Source organism: Sus scrofa, chromosome 3, assembly GCF_000003025.6.
Source record: "Sus scrofa isolate TJ Tabasco breed Duroc chromosome 3, Sscrofa11.1, whole genome shotgun sequence".
NCBI classification, from domain to species: domain Eukaryota; kingdom Metazoa; phylum Chordata; class Mammalia; order Artiodactyla; family Suidae; genus Sus; species Sus scrofa.
Genome location: NC_010445.4, coordinates 115,333,441 through 115,348,645, shown reverse-complemented (window position 1 = coordinate 115,348,645; position 15,205 = coordinate 115,333,441). Strand labels below are relative to the sequence as shown.

The window sequence follows — 15,205 nt, the reverse complement described above, 5'->3', positions numbered from 1 at the left end:
TTGGAAGGTAATAAATCACTGCACAGGTGACAAATTGAGAAGCTAAGAAGGACAGTTATTCTCACAGATAAAGCAACTACTGCCACTAAGGAGATGGGTTGACTTGGTGCTCAAACTTTTAAAAAAATGTCCCATGGGCCTGCGAGGTATTAGTGGGAAAGCCATCCACATCTGAAAGCATGCCAAGCCCACTGCCAATACCTCAAAGGAGCTTGAAACTTCAACAGCTCCAAAAATGAGCGCTCCAGTTTCACTCCTTGATGGCCCAGAGGGAGCATCATAACACCAATAACCAAACTCGAGCAAAACTAAATTTCATTGGCTCTGCTGTAAGGGCCCAGGCAGCCTATTATTCACTCAGTGATGTCTCTGAGAAAGCCCCTGTGCATGCGCACACGTGTTTTAAGTTGTCCAAGTATTAAACTGTCTCTGCATAATTTCCTAGTACACTAAGTTTTGTTTTGTTTTTTGCACTTAGATGACAAAAAATAGCACTGTTTTCTCCAGACTATATAAAAATAAATCTCTAGACTAAAATCAAGCACGCGACATTTGAGTCCAAGAAGCAATACTCCAGGAGAGAATTATGAAGGATACAAAGGGTCTAGAAAAGGAGAACTGGTTCAACTCTACTCTGATGCTGATGGCTGAGCTGGTTGAGGTGCCACAGACCCAAATTTATCAATGGCCTTCTAGAGTACAGGGAAGTGCTAGGAAAACAGCTAGAAGAATCCTCTTCCAGAAAGTTCCAGTGAAGCCATATATTTGGGACCAACCTACACCACTGTATAAAGAAGCATATTTGAGTTTGATGAGCAAATCAGGTAACTAGCACCTGGAAGTGAGGAAATCTGGGTCATGGAATTACACCCCACAGAAGTGGTGCTCGAAATGTAACTCCCAGGCCAGGGTTACTGGCATCACTTAGGAACCTACTAGAAATCCAAATTCTTGGGCCCTACCTCAGACCTACTAAATCAGAAACTCTAAGCCACTAATCAAAACCTACTGAATCAGAAAGGATGTCCCAAACTCAGGCACACTTCTGAATTACTAAGTCAGCCTATTATTATATACTTTCCCTTCACACAAGGCTGCCACATTTGGACGTGTGAGTTGGGCATTGCATAGACTCTCCCTTCAGGAGATAACTAGGGGGCTAAAATATAGCCATGCTTGCTCCTAAGTCATGACTTTGATGTGCTACATATGCCATAAAAGAGTGCTTTTTTCTACTACATGCAAAAACGTCATATAGGTTGGCAGCTCATGTTACCCTTGTCCCTTTATTCAAATAAATCCAACCTTCAGAATCAAAAAAAAAGATGAGTACTAAGTGAAATTCAGCCCCATGGTTACTTGAACCCATGAAAAGCGAAGTTCTTATGGCCAATCTCAACTGAAACTAAAAGGAACTACAAAACAAACTCTGAAGCTTATGACTGCCTAACATTCTCTAACCTGCACCCATCATACAGTCAAGATTTTCCAATTACTGAAGTAAATTTGGCCCTGTTGGATCCAGTGAAGTCCAATACCAGGACCACCCCAGATGACAATGGGACCATATGGGGTTCACACAGATCCCATGTAAAGAAGTCCTTCCTTACATGGTGAAAGATAACAGGATATATTTTTTAAGTCTGATATAAAGCATGTATCTTTTCATCCACACAACTTCCCAAGGTCGCAGCATCTCCCAGGACAGGCAGAATCCTCTCCATATTAAAGTAGGTATGTGCACTGGAAAAGGTTCTGGTCTTCCTCTGCTGCCAACCCTTCCAGAAAATAAAGGCCAGTGGGAATTGGCCCAGTTGGTGCATGCTCACCCCTATGACTCCACAACATTACTGAGAAAATTCCATCAGATTAGGGGGACTGGAGTGGGGAGTTACTTCACTTCCATTGTTCACCATTGTTCACCACATGCAGAAAAATGATGGTTTTGTATATTACATGCTGGGTAATCAATTCCAATCCCCTGGAGATTTCCTGGGTCTGCTAAGCACATTTATTCTCCTGTTTCTAATCTATTCCTTTGATTTGCACAACTTGAACATACTGTCATCGTTTTAAAGTGGGGAGAGAAGAGGAAATGAGGAAGAAAGGGCAGAGGGAGCAGGAACAAGGGAGGGAGAAGGGGCTTGATCCTGTCATTCCCCAGCTGGAAATTCCTCTTTGTCTACAGGACAAAATGCTTATCCTTCCCATGTGAGACCTTAACAGCCTAACCCCAGAACTTGCCTGTATATGCCTAGGCTGAGTTTTCAAGGTTAAGTGTAAATGGCAATGATAATATAACAATACCACCATTATCAGCAGAGTTGGGCAATCTAGACTAAATACTAGAATGCACCTGAAAGTCAACTTGAAGACAATACTCATATGAGGTTAGTGGCTATGATTATCATTATTTCATCAGCTAATACATGGAAAAACTAGGATTTGGGCCCCAGCAATCTGATCCCATATCCCCACATTCCTAATCACTATGTTCAATGTTAAACTTTTCCTGACCAGACATCATGGATCACACACAGACTGTCAACCATCTATCCCCATATGCCCTATCCTACTTCCCTGACCCATAGGGTGTGACCAAATAAAATAGCTGTTTTAAGACACCACATTTCAAGACAATTTATTGAGCATCAATAGATAATTGAAGCACTTTCTAAACACTTCTAGCCACACCCCAATTTTGAAGGCAGAGAACATTTGGAAAGTACAGTGTTCAAGGGCTGCCTGGAATGGGACTGTCACCCTGGATGAAGTGAGAGGCAGGTGAGGTTGCAGAAGGGAAAGCATGAAAAAGCCAGGGACATAGCTACCCTGTTTCAAAGTTGTGCCCAAAACAAATCAAGAGAAAGAGAATTGTCTTCCTTCCTTAACTTCCCCTCCCTCATCTCTATTGACCCTCTTCCCAGGATGCACGGAGGTCAGAATATTATGCATTAAATTGAATTATTTTATTTTTACATATGAAATATTTCAAACATACCAAAAAAAAACAAAAACAGAAAATAATTTAACAAACTCCTGTTTACTTACTTCCTAGCATTTTAAAAGATTTTGAAGAACAGTCAAGAATCTTAATCAGTTTTCATAGAACTGCCATTCACAAGAAAATATGTTTTACATTCTAAAAAAAAAAAAAAAAAAACTGACTTGGAGATGCATTCCTGGGATACCCCTGGCAGTCAGCAGTGAGATTGTGTGTCTGCCTCCCCCAAGGACCTCAGAGTCTGGCAGGCCCCAAAACAATGCCGATGGTTTTCAAAAGAGTAACAGGCACTTTCAGGCTGGTTACTACTACACTCTGAGGGTCTTGATCCAGAATTTCAGGAGACGTAAGAGCAAGGATGAGACTCAACTCTTGACTTTTCAATCTCTTGACTTTTCCATCTCCCTCATCACCATGGCTCCACCCCCTTATCACCATAGCCCCGCCTCTCACATCACCTTACAGTCAATAGAAATAGCAACAACATTGTTCAGCTGAATTAATAAGCCATGCTTGGAAAAGAAGCAGGAGAAGAAGGTAGCCTGTGTATTTGAAGTTAGGCTCGGGAATGCCAGACCCAGGACACTAGACTCACCGGCACAGAAAAGGCAAACTTCAAAATCTCAACATCAAACACAAAAAGAAACCTGAGCAGGCAAACCAAAAATGCCAGACTGAGCACTGGGTCACAACTATCCAGGACCAGGTAAATGCCCAGAAGTGGAAAGGGAACTTACCTGCTCATCTTCAGCTTCCAGAAGGAACTGAGACAAATCCAAGTGTGCTAGTCCCAGAGGAAAGAACGTGTCCAGCAGGGAATCCAGAAAGGGATGGAGTTGGGAGCTGGAACACGCGGCAAAGGCTCAGCTCTGCCACCCACGTGAAATCTGCCGTAAAGTGACATCGTGTAGAACCGACGAAAGGCCCGTGATCCTTCCTTCCTGTGTGGGGTGGAATCACCATGTGTGAGTTAAATGGCTCTAGCTGTGCAAACTGGCAAACAGGAAGAGGCATGAGGCAGGCTGGTAGAGCCCCCGAGTCTCAAAGTGAGGCCTCAGATCAGCAATATCAGTTTCACCTGGGGGCCTGGTAGGCCATGTAAATTCTCAGCCCAGCTTCAACTCTACCAACGCTATACTGTGAGGGTGGCGCCCTTCATCCTGCATTCCTACAAGCCCTCCAGCCCCCCTTGATTCTGATACAAGCTCTCTGCAGCAGAGTCGACTGGAAGCATGAAGGTGACACAGGCCAGGTGTGGCAAAGGACAGTCATTATAAATGGGCTTGAAAATGGCACTTTTAAAGATCTAGTGAAGACTAAAGCCTGTTTACTGTGGAGAAGAAAACCCGGTACAGATAATGTAGGATAAAAATTAATATAAAATATGCTCAGTGATCAATCAAGTTGGGCAACGATATACCATGGCAGAGTTTTATCAGTGTTGAGGAATCATCCAGCCATATGGAGACAATAATGTTGTTTTTAAAAAATGTATTTTATTGAAAGTATAGTTGACTTACAATATTGTGTTAATTTGTACTCTACGGCAAAGTGATTCGGTTATACATATAGATAATATTCATTTGCATAATCTTTTCCATTATGGTTTATCACAAGATACTGAATATCGTTCCCTGGGCTATACAGTAGGACTATGTTGTTTATCCAGCCTATATATAATAGTTTGCATCTGATAATCCCCATCCCCCAACCCTTCCCTCCCCCACCTTGCCTCCCCTTGTCAGGACCATACACAGTGTTTTTAGACATAATGCTAGTGCATACTTAATAGACCACAGTCTAGTGTAAACATAAATTCCACATGCACTGGGAAACAAAAGATTCACAGGACTAGCTTATTGCAATATTTGTTTTGTTGCAATATGTGCTTTATTGTGGTGGTCTGGAACCAAACCCCCTTAGTATCTCCAAGGTCTGCCTGTATGCTGACTGCTTCAACCAATACAAGTTAGACATTTACTCTCTTCAGACACTAAGGATGCAAGATGATATTACACATAATCTCTTTCAAAATACTTGCAGTGTAGTAATAAGAGTAGGGCAGAGAAGATGACAGTACATTCAGCTGACAACTGTTCTAGAAGTTTACCCAAGGAGCTATGGGAGCACAGTTTCTCCAAAAACATTAAAGAACACTTTTCAAAAGGCAGTAACACCTCGTTTCAAGAACAATAGACTAAAAGAACACCCTAGCAGAGGAAATGATATATGGGAAGTTGTGGGGGTAAGAAACGCTTTCTGGTCAAATGCTGGGGGTTTGGAATGGCTGGGGGCAGAAGGGTGGGTTGGAGTATGAGGCCAGAGAACTAGTGGGCAGCTCATGGGCAGCTATTTACAATAGCCAAGACATGGACGCTACCTAATTGTCCATCAACAGATGAATGGATAAAGAGGATGTGGTACATATATACAATGGAGTATTACCCAGCCATAAAAAAGAATGAAATAATGCCATTTGCAGCAACATAGATGGACTTAGAGATTATCATACTAAGAGAAGTAAGCCAAAGACAAATACCATACCTGGTTTACATGTATAATCTAAATACATATGTATACAGACACACAAGTTATTTACAAAACAGAAATAGATTAACAAAGAAAACAAACTTATAGATATGAAAAGGGAAATGGGGTGGAGGGATAAATTGGGAATTTGAAATTAACACACACTAATACATATATACATATGTGTATATATATATCTACATGAAACAGATAAACAACTAAACAACAAAGATTTACTGTATAGCATAGGGAACTATGCTCAGTAACTTATAATAAACTAGGGTAAAAGGAACTGAAAAATATGTATTTATATTTATAAATGAATCCCTTTGTATACCTGAAATAACTGTAGATGAACTATAATTCAACTTTTAAAAGGATGTTATAATCTAAGAATTGATGGCAATAAAGGCCGAACATTTTTTTTATTTTTTACTTATTTTTTTAATGTGATTTTTTTTTTTTTGTCTTTTCTAGGGCCACACCCATGGCATATGGAGGTTCCCAGGCTAGGGGCCTAATCAGAGCTGTAGCCACTGGCCTACACCACAGCCACAGCAACTCAGTATCTGAGCCACGTCTGCAACCCACACCACAGCTCACAGCAAGGCTGGAACCTTAACCCACTGAGCAAGGCCAGAGATCAAACCCCGCAACCTCATGGTTCCTAGTCAGATTCGTCAAACACTGCGCCACGATGGGAACTCCAAGACTGAACATTTTAGTCTGCTTTCAGATTTTACCTTTAGCTATAAGATTCCTGTTCAAATAAGATTTCTGTTCAAAAAGAGTAATAGTCACTTTCAGTCAGATTGCTACTAAAATCTGAGGGCCTAGTTCCAGAATTTCAGGTTTAGGAGCAGGGATAAGATTCAACTCTGATTTTTCCTCCTTGGTCCATCTCCCCCAAGAGCATGGCCCCAGCCCTTATCCCCACGCCTGGTTCCACCCCCCCATAGTTACATACCCTCATCGCCATACCTCTGCCTCTTCTTCCCCGGGGCTGGCTCCACCCCTTCTTCCCCATGGCAGGTTCCACCCCCCCATCACCATAACCCCTCCTTTCATAACCATAACCCTGCCCCTTTATCACCAGCTTCCAACCTCCCATACCATAAACCCACCCCCTCAACACCATACCTCTGCCTCCTTATTACCATACCTCACCAATATTGCCATTGCCAAGCCCCCTCATCACCATATATCCAACCTCTCACCACCACTACTCCCCCTCATGGCCATATGCTGCCCCCTCATCACCATACACCAAGCCCTCATCACCATACCCCACCCCCTCATCACCAGAGCCCCACCCATCAGCATTCTGGCCTCACACTTATTCACAGCTCCCCCCTCATCCCATGCCCCACCCTCTCCTCACCATGCCCCACCCCTCCTCACCATGGCTCCACCCATCATCAACATATCTCCACCTCCCTCATTACCACAGCCCTACCCCTCAGCATGGCTAGCCCCACCCTTATTCATGGTTGCCCCATCACCATGCCCTGCCCCTCATACCCAATAACCCCCTCAAAACCATAACCCCGCCTCCTTATCACCATACCTCCAACCTCCCTTACTCCACTCCCTCATCACCATACTTCACATATATCGCCATTGCCACAACCCCCACCCCCATCCCACACCTGAATTGTATTGTGCCTAAGTCCAAACAGCCCCACTTACAGAGATTATATACAGTCATGAAAGTCACACTGCTTAGTCAGGCAACACACAACATTCCCACTCAATTCCCTGCTGGGGAGAACAGGTGGATGAATTTGCATTGCCCATCATCTGCAGGGGCATCTAATTCAAGTCCATCAGACACAGATGAAGAGGGTGACGTATTGAGTAGTAAACCTACTTACCAAAAGCCACACACCTCAGCAGTAGGCTTTATGTAGGATTCAGCCCTCTTGATTGAAGGTTAAAGGTTGGACCTGATTTGTGGGCCGAGTCACCGTCTGGAGTCACTGCCCAGATCAGTGCTGCTGGCCCCACCTACCTCGGAAGCTCTGGGGTAGAGTTAGTTCACGCTGTCCTGTCTACTTGCAACTCTTTCTCCATAATAAATGCGGATGAGAGATGTTTGGATGGTCACCTGCTGTGGGCCAGCGTCACATGAAGCACCTAAATGTGCCTGTGAAACCTGATGGTACTCATTGGCCCTGGACCCTCTGTCTGGCTGTCATCCTAGCCCACATTAGATTATGGCCAGAATCATGAGGAAATATTTGATATGTGGTATGTTGACACAGTTGAAAGGGCCTTGTGCAAGAGGTACCCCAAGAAACAACAAATGTGAGATGGACACAGACTCTGGGTTGCCACAGCATCAAGGGTTGCTGGTCATGGTTGACACTGTCAGCAGGAAACACCCAACACAGGCCTTTAAAATTACATCAGTGGCAATAAGGAGGTTGGAAAAAGTAGCGATTGGGAAGGTTGAGAGTCACAATTAGTCTCAGGTGGGAGCAGTTCATCCTCTAGGCGCTATAGCACTAATCGGTTCCTTACAATGAGACTCTTATTACACCGTGGGTTCTAAGTCAGTACATCTGAGGTGGGGCCCGAGGCTCTTTGCGTTTCTAATAAGCTCCCTGAGCACACTGAAAGCTGCGGATCTCCAGACGATACTTTGCCTGGCAAGCCCATGGATCTCCTTGACACAAGTTTTAAAAGGAAAAAATATAATTAATTTGGACCCAAGCCATGCATGTAGGTGGCATTTTAGACCCTTCCAGCCAAGCTGCATGATCTTACCAGAAAAGTCACCATTTATAGAGAAAAAAAAAAAAAAAACAAGAACAAAAAAAAAAAAAACAAGCAAACACTGAAACTCAGCTTGAGGAAGATGGAGCCTGGGGTTGAGGGGTCTGGAAACATATGGAAATCAAGGAAGGGAAAAAAATGGGTAAAGTCATAGAAATAGAAGAACATTGTTCAACTAAATTAATACCCCATGCTTGGAAAAGAAGAAGGTAGCCTGTGTATTTGAAGTTAGATCCCGAAATGCCAGACCCAGGACACTAGACTCACTGGCACAGAAAAGGCAAACTTCAAAGTCTCAACATCAAACACAGGAAGAAACCTGAGCAGGCAAACCAAAAATGCCAGACTGAGCACTGGGTCACAACTATCCAGGACCAGGTAAATGCCCGGAAGTGGAAAGGGAACTTACCTGCTCATCTTCGGCTTCCAGAAGGAACTGAGCCAAATCCAAGTGTGCTAGTCCCAGAGGAAAGAACGTGTCCAGCAGGGAATCCAGAAAGGGATGGAGTTGGGAGCTGGAACACGCGGCAAAGGCTCAGCTCTGCCACCCACGTGAAATCTGCCGTAAAGTGACACCGTGTAGAACCGACGAAAGGCCCGTGATCCTCCCTTCCTGTGTGGGGTGGAATCACCACGTGTGAGTTAAATGGCTCTAGCTGTGCAAACTGGCAAACAGGAAGAGGCACGATGCAGGCTGGTAGAGCCCCCGAGTCTCAAAGTGAGGCCTCAGATCAGCAATATCAGTTTCACCTGGGGGCCTGGTAGGCCATGTAAATTCTCAGCCCAGCTCCAAACCTACTAATCAGACATTCCCCACTGCCACTTAGGGATCCAAAGAAGTTACACACACTGGCCCCCAATGGAGAGCTTGTCTGGACTGCTTCTCACTGAACCCCCAGAGCCTACACCATTGGCTTCCTGTGGCTATATGTCCATCTTACCCATAAAATGTATATGTCCTATGTTCCATCCCTAAGACAGCTGATAGCCAACCAGACCTTTTACTAACAGCTAAGCCATACTTTCTCACAGTTAAATGTTTGCGAGTTCATAGGTACCTTCTAGAGACAGTGCAGTGCAACTCATAGCAGGAAAGCCATCATAAGAGTGTTATGGGGCATTGGGATCTTCCATTGGTACCTTCAGATCCACTCTCCATTCTTTCTCCCTGGGAGGCCGACCTACGTGGATTCCACGAGGGTCTTCCTTGCTTCTCGCTTTCTGTTGGGTTTTATCAATGGGGGGACATCCACAGGAGATGAGAGAAGGGAGGAGGGTGCCGTCTCAGTGTTTATCCTTCTGGCATCCTCCCTGTGGAGTTGCCACGGGCAGGAGTCACCACTAATCAAAGCCTGAACTCCCATTAGACAGCCAGTCCACAGGGCCCTCCCTTGCATGGGTTGAGGAACTGCTCCCTACCTTTGTTTTTTCAGGCTCAGGAGAGGTAAGAAGCCCTGCTGTCCCTGCCCTGGGAATCTTCATTATCCTCTGTGGAACATTCCCTTCATCCTGCCTCTGCAGGATGTACAGAGTCTATGAAAGTCCTCTCAAATCACCATCCTATTCCTGTTGGGGCTATAACAGGACAGAAGGGAAGTAAAAATTCTGGGCACTCCTCAACTCTTGCCACTTCCTCGCTCGTGGACAGATGACCCAGCTGGGAGCCACCAATGACATGGGTAGAGTAGCCCTGTCCCCTCCCCAATCAGGGAGATACACTCCTCAGGCCATTGCCCGCTCCATGTGCCCTGAGCCTTCTGCCCCTGGCTGCCCAGGTATGCGTGGTAAGCCTGGGACTGCAGGTAAGGGTGCCTCCACGCTCCTACCGAATAAAGTCACCCCTAACTCTGAGCGCTTCTCTTATGCTTTATGCTTCTTCATAAAAGGATCGGACGTATTATAAGCAAAATAGGCTTGCTAAATATAGTCTATTCAGCCTGGGGAAGGCTAAATTATTCATAACCAGACCAGGATATACAATGCACTCTAAACACAAATCCATTTTTGATTTTGGTATTTTTTCTGGGGCCTGTGTATTCAGCGCCCCTGCATTGATCTGTAACTGCCCCCCTGATGCCTGCATTTGCTGAGGATGAAGAGCTCAGCATCGGGGCCAATTACCTAGCTGTGAATAACCCCAGTCTCGCCCTCTGCAGGATAGCAGCGACCACAAGGTCATCGATTGTCCATCCTGGGCCACGGTCCTGGAGGCATGCGCATCCTGTGAAAGGAACATCAGCTCCCCACAGAGCCCCAAGGATAAACAAGCCCTAAAAAAGACATCATTGAAGGCAGCACAGCTCAGCACCCACTGCACCGTGAAAGGCAAGATGGGAGAGTGTGACCATGACAGTTAAAGCCACTGAGTCCTCAAAATGATCAATGCTCGGAAACCACACACAAGTCCCCTCCAAAATGGAGGTCTCAGACAGGGCTCCTGCATTTCAAATTATTTCCAACCCCAGCTCTCTTCACACAGAAGCTGCTGATTATATTTTTCTGTGGGATGAGAATCATTGTGGAAAATACAGATGTCTCTGAAACATTCTTCTTTTCACTACTAGTGTTTTCCAAGTAAGACAAAGTAGAACCAAAAAATAAAACACAGATCTCAGCTGTACCTTCTGAGAGTCGCGCCAGGAGCTGAAGACTTAGGCAGCCAACTGTGACCTAGAGGATTCCTGGGCATTTTGGAACAGTCCATGAAAAAAGTGGGGGAGCATATGGTGGAGAAGCTGTAAGGAGGGATCTCTAGGCAATAATCTGCCAAGATATGGCATTTCCATTCTAACAGAAAAGAGAAATCTGTCATAAATAGATTATCTCTCTGCTAAAGTGGATACAGATTTTACAAACAGTAGTAAGAAAGAAAGAGGTTTTAGCTGAGGGCATAATGTAAAGATGGGATTGAAATGGACAGTGAGGTTGGTAATGCATCTATACCCAGATGCCCCCCATTGCCTATGGCCCTTGGAGATTAGGGCAAATTCCTCCTCCCTAGACGTGGGCAAAGCTGCTGCTTGACTCATGTGGGTTATTTGAGCAGCAGCCCTTGACCTTCCAGAAGCTGAAATTGGAGAGATGCCACTGGACTGGTAAGTCCTCTGGACCAGGAGCAGTGAGCAACAGCCAAACTCGGTGAGCCTCTTTGCCTTCCCGACATCACAGCTACTACTAAAAGCTCCAGAGTTGGGCCCAAACTTCAGGGTGTTTCATCCTGTGAATGACTGCCTGGTTCCTTTTCCATATGAGAAGAGTGTGCTTTACTAATCAAATGAAAAGAGGCTGAGATGAGGGATTCTGCAGAACTAGTAGAGCAATCAACCCTCCTAGAAGCTAGGGAACATTCTGTTCCATTCCCTGCATCATTGGATGAAGAGTTCCCTAAAAATTCAAACCAACAGAACAAGTCCCACTCAAAGAGAAAGTGCTGGGAGACACGGGAGTGTGTGGGGGAGGGGCTGAGTATGTGGAGGAGGGGCTGATGCTCAAGCCCCAGCTCCCCTGCTTGTCTGCCGGGGGCCTTGAACACATCATTGAGCCTCTCTGTGATTAGACAAGAAACAACACCAATTTGGTCTCATTTCTGGGAAGGTTGTGAAAGAACGTATGAGAAAGCATTTTGTAAAGAGGAAAGCACTTAAAGCTATAGGAGATAACTATCAGTTTCATGTTGGAAGCCATCAGTCTTGAAACCATGACAGGCTCATAAGATCTTGCCTTAAACCAGTAGTTCTCAAAGTGCAGTCCCCTCCCTAGCATCACCTAGAAACTAGTGATCACTCAGGAATTTGATAATGCAAATGATCGGACCCAGACTGCCTGAGTCAGAAATCCTGGTGGCAGGAGAGGAGCAAGGTGGTGAAAGCAGTGTTTAACCAGTCCTGCGGGACTGTAATGCACACTCGAGTGTGAGAACCACTACTCACAGGACTTGTGAGCTGTCTGAAGTAGGTATGTCTCCATCCCAAGATGACAGCTACTGCCTTGCTTAGCCCACCAGGCCCACTTGGGCCCGGTACAAACAAGGGGAGGAGCAAGATACAGAGAAGAGATGGCCCATTCGCTGTCCCAGCCTTGGGGAGGAGTTAAGCAAGAACAGCATCCTCAGACAATCAGTAGAGGTTGGGAGATCTCCAGAATTTGAGACTGGTCTGCCACCTAAGTAACTGGCCCAGCAGGGGGTGGGGGAGTGGGAAGGGGAATAATGAGCCTCCCAGGGGCTAAATTGGATGTGAAAAGGCAGAGATGAGAAAGGGCACACCTGTGTGTGGTTGGAGTGTGGGGAGTATGATGGGCACTCAAGTGGAAAGCGGGATAGCTGGGGGGGGGGAACCAGCTCACTTGGTCCAGGTGATTCCCTTCAGGGTCCTCTGAGCCCGAAGCTGGTTTTCCTTGTTCAGCACCAATGCAGATTCTCTTAAATTAGTAAACTGCACAGGCCCTTCCAAGTTACACACTGTGCTTAATCCTCCAGCCTCCCCTAAATCTATCTTTTCTCCCCTGCCAAACACATCAGGCCTATAAATAGAGAAGCTTCGGGAGAAGGAGTGGCTGAAATTGCATGGTTTATTAGGATGATTATACAGTATTTATGTAATAATTACATACATGATTACATAGCATTATAATCAGGCCTATATTCTAGCTTTATTAGCCATAAAATATCATTTTTGCTTTTAAGGGTTTTATGGTTTTTTAAAAGATTTTAATTATTTGTAATTTTATTCAAATGCACCCTGAGGTTTTATAAGGAAGAATGCTACTCTAAAAATCTCATAGATAAGTAAATATTTAGTATCTACTATCATTTCAAGAGAGTCAGCCTAATATTAAAAGGTTTGGTAATCCCGGTGCATGATTGAGAAGGATGCTGTATGGCTTGAACCCATCATTCATTTGATCAGCAAAAATGTACTGGTGTCTCCCACATACCAGGCACTGCGCGTGAAACATTTGGGGATGTGCTTTCTCTGTACCCATGAAAGACTGAGAGGAGCTCTGGGAAATGATTGCAGAGAAGAACCTCTGGGTTTCAGAGAGGACCCTATCACCAGCTCTCTGGAGACTGTTTCCTTTCTCCTTGCTCTAAAGTCAGGGTATTGTTCAGGTAGACTGTGAGGACTTGCCCTTTTAATGAGCACTATACCAGTAACAGGTACTCTAATGTAGGTCACTTAACACAACATAAAAAATGCATATATCTGGACAAAACTTTCCTTAAAAAGACACATGCACCTGCATGTTCACTGCAGCACTGTTCATAATAGCCAAGACATGAAAACAACCCAAGTGTCCATCAACAGATGATTGGATTAGGAAGATGTGGTATATATACACAATGGAATACTACTCAGCCATAAAAAAAGAGCAAATAATGTCATTTGCAGCAACACGGATGAAACTAGAGACTCATACTAAGTGAAGTAAGTTGGAAAGAGAAATACAAATACCATATGATATCACTTATATCTGGAATCTAATTACGGCACTAATGAACCTTTCCACAGAAAAGAAAATCATGGATGTGTAGAACAGACTTGTGGTTGCCAAGAGGGAGGGGGAGGGAGTGGAATGGATTGGGAACTTGGGGTTTATAGATGCAAACTATTGCCTTTGGAATGGATAAGAAATGAAATCCTGCTGTATAGCAATGGGAACTATATCTAGTCACTTATGATGGAACATGATAATGTGAGAAAAAAGAATGTATACATGTATGTGTGACTGGGTCACCTTGCTGTACAGTAGAAAACTGACAGAACACTGTAAACCAGCTATAATGGAAAAAATAAAAATCATTATAAAAATCCCTCTGCAATAATAATAATTAATAATAATAATAATAATGAGAAATCAGATCAAGGGATTTGCCTTCCTGACCCCTGCCTGTCCAGGGACTGGAACCCAGCCCAAAAGTTCTGAAATTTGAGGCCAGTGACCCTATACTAGGGACCATCAATGAAGTTCTCACTGCTGCCTCTGGAAATTTTGTCCCCTCATATTCCCTCCCATTTCATGCCCCACAGCCCTGATATAACATCTATTAGCTACGCTAAGCCATAATCGGGGCACTGACAAAACAGAAGCAGCAAAATACATATTTGAGCAAGTGTGATATTTGAAATACTTCAAAAATCATCCAGTAATCATTTTGGGGGAAATAAGAATTTTCTTATACTTGTTTCATGGTTAAGTGCTTATTTTATTTTTAATTATATATCAAGGGTTCTTTCATCTATTTAGCATTTAGTCCCCTAAAGAAATTGCCTTGGCAGGAGAAAAGAACACAATAACCTAACTTATACTAAAGTGTTCATGACATACCTCTGTCAAGGACAACTCTACTGAACACAATGCCTATATTGTGGGACTTGGAGATATTTGCAGAAGACCCATGGCAAAGATAGGTCTTGATGGGAAGGCTGTCAGAATTCCCCTCAAACCATACAATGGTGGCAACTGCCTATCTCATCCACCCATGAAATAGGAAGGGTATTGGGATCAATGATTTCCATGTAGTGGAAGAAAATTTCTCAAAACCACTCAACATGGAAGTTAACTCTCTTCCTAACAGTATCCAGTGTCAACCACACAACACCTGTCTCTCCTGCAGCAAAACAAGAGACTCAGCAAATTAGAAAGTTAATACCATTTCTAACTTCTGCAGCAGACACTATGGTAGGCATTTCGCTGATCACTTCCTGGAAAAAAGGAAACTCTGCTGGTGCAACCTGAATAGAAACCAGTGTCACTAGAGGTAAACAAATGCAGCCAATAAAAACATAACCTAAATATAACCCTGAAATCATCACATAACAAAGGAAGGTAGCAAGGAGAGAAGAATGGGATAAAACAAAGGCAAAATGGATAGGAAACTGCTAACAAAATAGC

At 44.1% G+C, this 15,205-nt stretch overlaps 1 long non-coding RNA gene across 2 annotated transcripts in view; it reads right to left on the bottom strand.

The window, feature by feature from the left end:
* Window positions 1-15,205, bottom strand: part of LOC102165540 — a 282,871-nt gene that overhangs the window by 112,105 nt on the left and 155,561 nt on the right. For both annotated transcript variants that reach the window (XR_002342823.1, XR_001307847.2), the window contains 2 exons: window positions 8,721-8,924; window positions 3,742-3,945 (listed from right to left, as the gene is read on the bottom strand). This is a non-coding gene — a long non-coding RNA (uncharacterized LOC102165540). The remainder of the gene's footprint in view (window positions 1-3,741; window positions 3,946-8,720; window positions 8,925-15,205) is intronic.